A 6,000-nucleotide genomic window follows, 5' to 3' on the forward strand; every position below is an offset into this window, starting at 1 on the left:
GAAAAAATATCCTTCAAAGTTGATCAGGTTCAGTCATGGATTTGTTATAAATAATATTGCAAAATAAAACAAAAAAATGATCTTCTATGGAAATTATATTGCTTCTATTACCATAGTAGCTGAGACATACAAAATCTGTAATGCATTTATTTCCCAGTACCATTAAAACTATTGTCTTCACTTTATAAAAGTAAAACAAAATATCGGTTAATTAAGGAACTTTTCCTAGATGCTACAGTAAATCTACAAAATAGCAAGTAGTTATCCAGATGATCAGGTAGCAATCTGGTACTCAAGTTATTGGACAGGTGATAGACTCCAGCCCTTCTTTGCTTGTCAGTGAATCACCTGGGTATCCGGGGTACAGGGCATTACTGCATTAATTACACTACTATTCTATTTCTCAGTCTCACAGGAAGATCTACCATCTAGAGCCATCCAAACTTTTACCAGGGTCAAAAAGGTATGATCATCACAATTGAAATGGAGCCACTTATTTCAGGTAGTATGCTTCACATCCAAAAGCATTTTCATGTTAGTCTTTGTATGACAGACTACATAGAGTAGATGCAGATTCATTATGGTTAGTATTGCTTAGCTCAACTTCACAGACTTTAAATCATGGAAAATAATGAAGAAATTACTGGGCTTGCCTAGTTAATTAGTATAGTATCTAGCTCTAACAATACACTGTTATTGTACTTACTAAGGATTTACCTAAATGCTCCCCTATATTTACATGCAAGCCCAAAATCTGCAGAACCCAGATCTGGGAATGAAAGGAGAGTTAGCAAGACATTATAGGGGAACGGTCAATAAATCTGCACAAGGTGGGCTAGAGGCATGCCCTGGAGACATCTGACCATAAGCCTGTCTTTTCTTGAGAGAAATTAACAAGACTGCAAAATGGCATCAGAACCAACTTTCACAGGGATGTGTTTCTGATTTCACTACCAATCATAATGTCCAAGAATGAATTCTCAGTTCCACAAGCCCATTGCTGACAACAAATTCTGCTGTTACACTTTCATCATTTAAACACATTACATATTTAAGGCTACAGAAGTTCGGTGGGTCTTTTTTTTATCTCGTAGGGGTTTTCTACAAGGCAACCCGCTTTTTATCTTGTAGCAATTACAGCTAAAGACAAGGGAGTCATTTCAGGGCTGGTTTATGTGCAGGTGGTTGGTTGTGGGTTTATGTTACTTCAGTTTTGATTTTAGATGAATGTGTAAAGCATTTGAGATGTTTCTAAAGCAAATGGATATTCATAGAAATAAATACAAGTCAAAGGCTGGCATATCACTTAAAATAAATCATAACTCCAACAATGGAACTATGCCTTTTTACCTCTGCTAGACAACTGTTCCAAGGATCCTGGAATAAACTTGTTCGGAGTGAGAAAGTTTGCTATGCCAGCAAATTTTTTTCTTGCAAAGCAAAAGCTTAGCTTTCTAAGCTCTAACTGTTTACTGGGCCAATAAAGATATTTGCACAAAAATTATACTTTCAAGACAAAAAACTCTGATCTAGGATCTTTCTGATAGGCATCTTTCTAGCCTACATTTGAATGGTTTTGGTGTGCTGACAGTCAACCATATTACTTTGCCCTTAACATTTTCTGACCTGCTACAGGGTATAATTTAGTGTAATTAAGTTGTGGAAATCTGAGTATGTAATCACTATTGCTCCTTGGGTATTTGGAATCTATTTATTAACAGGAAATTGAAACTAGTGCAGCTCAGTTGTCACTACAATGCGCATTGGTATTTATTTGAGAACTATTTGGCAAGAAAAAATGCACTGAACTATATTTCACTGTTTAGAATCCAAATATTTAGCAGATGAAACATACAAAATCTTGCAGATAATGAGTTTCTTTTTTCTGAGGTATGTCAACAGAAGACAGAAATAAAGCTGATTACAGTGAGGTCCTCCCTCTCAGTTACGCTGCGATGACAACTTCTTAAAACCCAGGCAAATACATGTAACAAAAAAACCCATGTGATTTGGTAAATACAAAAGCCAAAATTTTGTCATGCAGACAAAGGGAAGAAAAAATTCCGGAACTGGGTGATAATAATGCCATATGTATTTACTCTTACTTGGTATCACGGATATCAAGCACCAGCTTGGGTACCATGGCTTGGAGATACAAAAAGAATGTGGTTAAGGTAAATAGATAAATAAATAAATGCTGGTAACATGGATTTCATCAGGCCAAAAGCATTTTTCTGCAATAATTTCATTGCTCCATCTTGCAAGGATTCAGTATAACAATAAGAACAAAAGCACAGTCTTTTATCAGGAGCAGAACACAGAATAAGCTAGTAGGTAGCATAAAAATATAGATCTGCTAAAAGTAATGACCTGAACCTCTGGATTTTAAGAGTGCTCCAATTACCCCAGGGGCAGTCTCCACTCTCCTCACATTAATGAAAATCTTCACCACAAAAGACTCAGGAAATCATACAGGTATATACTAAAGACAGAACCTTATCATACAGAAAGATTATTTCTACAAAAGATATTATTACTTGTAGATGCCATTTGACTTGTCAGGTACTGAAGAAAGATTCATAACTCCAGCTATAAACAAAAGGCACTTGTTAAGTAGTTTTCTAATGGAAAAATACAATGAGATGCAAACACAAGTCAGTGGCTCATGCCAGATGGCCAGGTAGCAAACTATAGAACTAACTGGACACATCTTGAACCATTACTGCTGACATAAAAGCCATGAAGCTTCTGAGAGTTAGCCAGTCAACTCAGACAGAATGATTACTGCAAGTAGCATTAAACACTGGCATAATGAGTCACACAATATCTCAAACTCCAACACATTGATAAGCTGATTACTTAAGCAAAATACTGCAGAAGGCTGTGTATGCCAGTGTGCATGCATTTAAAATACTACACATGCATAGGTCACTCAGATACTGCATGAAAATTCAATAAATTAAACATGAATCGTTTGGCAAGATAAATGAATTGCAACCCATAATCATCTAGGTAGCAACAAGGCATTCATTTAAATTGACCTAGATGGATGATATAAAGAGTTATTAACTATAATGGGAATACAAATTACAAGTTAGAATCCCTGGAACTCTTCTCTGGTTGAAGGGATTTTTATAAGAAGCTAGTAACTGAAACTATGCACATACCTGATATTTGGGACCTCCTTCACTAGACACTGCTGGGGTATTTTATATGCAAATCAGATAATGTGAGACTGTAAATAATGTACCTGTGTGATGGTCCACTCTAAAATCCTGTGCCTTGTCTGGAATAATGAGGTGGTAAAATACAGAACAGTATTGATGATGAGCGTACAAAACAGTCAGCTGAGTCAGGTATCTCTAAAATTTCAAAGCAGGCACATTTGGCATAGCTATGTGAAGAGGAAAAGGTTTATTTAAACTTATACTGGAATTCACAGGAGTTCCTCAGATTTGCTTTATCTTCTTAATCAGAATGATTTCATGGTCCAGAGAGAAAAGCAACTTTCTCTTAGTCAAAAGAGTTAGGGTAGAATTCATCCAACTAAATGCAGAACCCTGCTTTTTATTTGAGTTACCCCGGTCTCTGTGTATCATCAGAAAAAATCAAGTCACTATAGACTATGAAGTCTAAGACAGAATTCCTTTAACTCTAAAATAGACATTTTAGATACATCAGATGGACTGATAGCTGAAAAGGTTTATTTCTCTACAATGAAGATAAAGGAAGGCCCAGAAACAGCTGTCTATGTTACATATGTCTAAGGAAACTGAGGAGACTCCTGTTCCTAGAATCTGCTCTTGGCTTTCCTACTAACCTGCCTTATGGCTCTGGCAGCCCAAATGCTATAAAAAAAAAAAAAAAAAAAATTAATCAAGAATGCTATTTTAGACTTCATTACTCCATTGATGACGTTTATTAGGCAACACCTGTTCCTTTCAGACATCTATATTTACTCAAAGTGACTGCCGCCTCTCATCTTTTTGTACCTGTGCTCTGCCTCCCATCCTGTCTGTTTTGTACATTCACTGCGTAGCCTTTAAACAAGAATGGTCATTTTCACATACAGGATGTAACAGGACAGAACCTTGTTATCTGATGTGTCTCTTGACATAACACCATACAGATAGTTAATGTTTAATTTTAGATGTCTTTGGCATTATCTGAGGTTTGAAAATTTCTTTTACCAGCTAATGTGAATAGACCATTGGATTTAAACCAAAACAAATTATTCTTCACAGTGATCGAAGAGAAAAATTCAGTGCTTCACAGTATATCCCCAGCTGTACTAGGGAGGTGACAGTGAATATAAATTCCATGGGCAGGTTACGCAAATGTAACAGAAAAAGAAATAATATAGAAATAAAATATAATGAAATTAATTGATAATTAAAATATTAATTAATACTAGAGAAGATTATAAAGAAAACATACTCAGAAAGGTATTCAGAAATGTTACCAGAACATGAATGCTGGCAGAAGAAATGTGGCGGTAATTACAATGTTGCACGTTTAAGGCAAGGATATCTCTGACTATTTGAATGCACCAGAAATTATTCTCTAACAGAAGCCAGCCACAGTAATGAGCTTTGTGTCACTGCGTGACCTCAGTCAAATTCAATGTCCATGTAAGCAAATGGAGCAATATTACACAATAAAAAATGGAATAAAGATTATTATAATGTCATTATATATGTCATTCTTTCATGAAAGTGTCCAGGATTTCTATATCCCTACCACTAATGCATATTAAGGAATAAATACTTTTTCCAACAAGGTTGTATAGAAGAACTTGGTAAACAGTTTGGTTAACAAATAACAACTCACTTAAGTCAACACTAAAACTTTTATTACCCAAAGTAAATTATTGCAGGTCTCCAAAATAACCTATACTGAGTCACCCTTCAGGCAGGACATTATTCTGAGCTAAATTCTATGTTGCTGTGAAATTAGATTAGACTTACCCAAACCAGATAGTTTAAAGTTGTCTTGGGTGCCATTTTATTACAATATAGTAAGCCTGAGTGGTGCAGCTCACAGATTTAGACATCTAAATTTAGGTTTTTACATGCAAGCTAAGCTCGCATAACAGTCGATAGAGATTTAATCAAACAAATTTAGTGAAACCCAGAGATCTATTCAGTCAGCCCTAAAATAGACAGTTACTTCTGGACATTAGGCTATCCACTGAATTTTCCTCAGTGTAATATGAGTGCAGGGTTGCCTGTGCAATGCAGGCTCAGGACCCTTCGTTGGGTGAACCCTCAAGTAACTCCAATACCATCATCCTGTTACTGAGGCTTCAAGATTTCAGTCTTCATGGATTGATAAATTATTCTCTTAATTTATTCCCTTGATTTGATTGCTATACTAGAAAGAATCAAGTACGCAATGGTTACTCATTTGAATCTCAAGTTGAAACCTCAAACTTGAAGCTCAGTTTATACACAGGATACCAAGAGAAAGGAAAAAAAAAAAAAGGGAAATATAACACTCTTTCCTGGTTAAAGGTTAGTTTCCACTAGGTGAGACATTGTCCCCGACAACTTTTGGTGCATAAACCAAAACCAGATCTTTCAGCTAGTCCTTTATTCTCCTGGCTATGGAAACCACTTAGTTTTTGACATGGAAGTCATGGTCACAGTAGTAATGTTATTGGTATGTCCTGCTGTATGTGGAACTTACATAGATCACGAAGATTAAGATAGATCTAACCATGCCAAGTGCAAGGTCCTACACCTGGGTCGGAACAATCCCAGGCACAGCTACAGGTTGGGCAGAGAAGAGAGTCAGAGCAGCCCTGCACAGAAGGACTTGGGGCTGCTGGTCGGTGAGAAAATGAACATGAGCCGGCTTCAGTGTGCGCCTGTAGCCCAGAAAGGCAACCGTATCCTGGGCTGCATCAGAAGGAGCGTGACCAGCAGGTCGAAGGAGGTGATCCTGCCCCTCTACTCTGCTCTTGCGAGACCTCACTTGGAGTATTGTGTGCAGTTCTGG

Source organism: Pezoporus flaviventris, unplaced genomic scaffold, assembly GCF_033815535.1.
Source record: "Pezoporus flaviventris isolate CSIRO_AGI_PZ_B2104156 unplaced genomic scaffold, CSIRO_AGI_Pfla_v1 ptg000047l, whole genome shotgun sequence".
Classification (NCBI taxonomy): domain Eukaryota; kingdom Metazoa; phylum Chordata; class Aves; order Psittaciformes; family Psittacidae; genus Pezoporus; species Pezoporus flaviventris.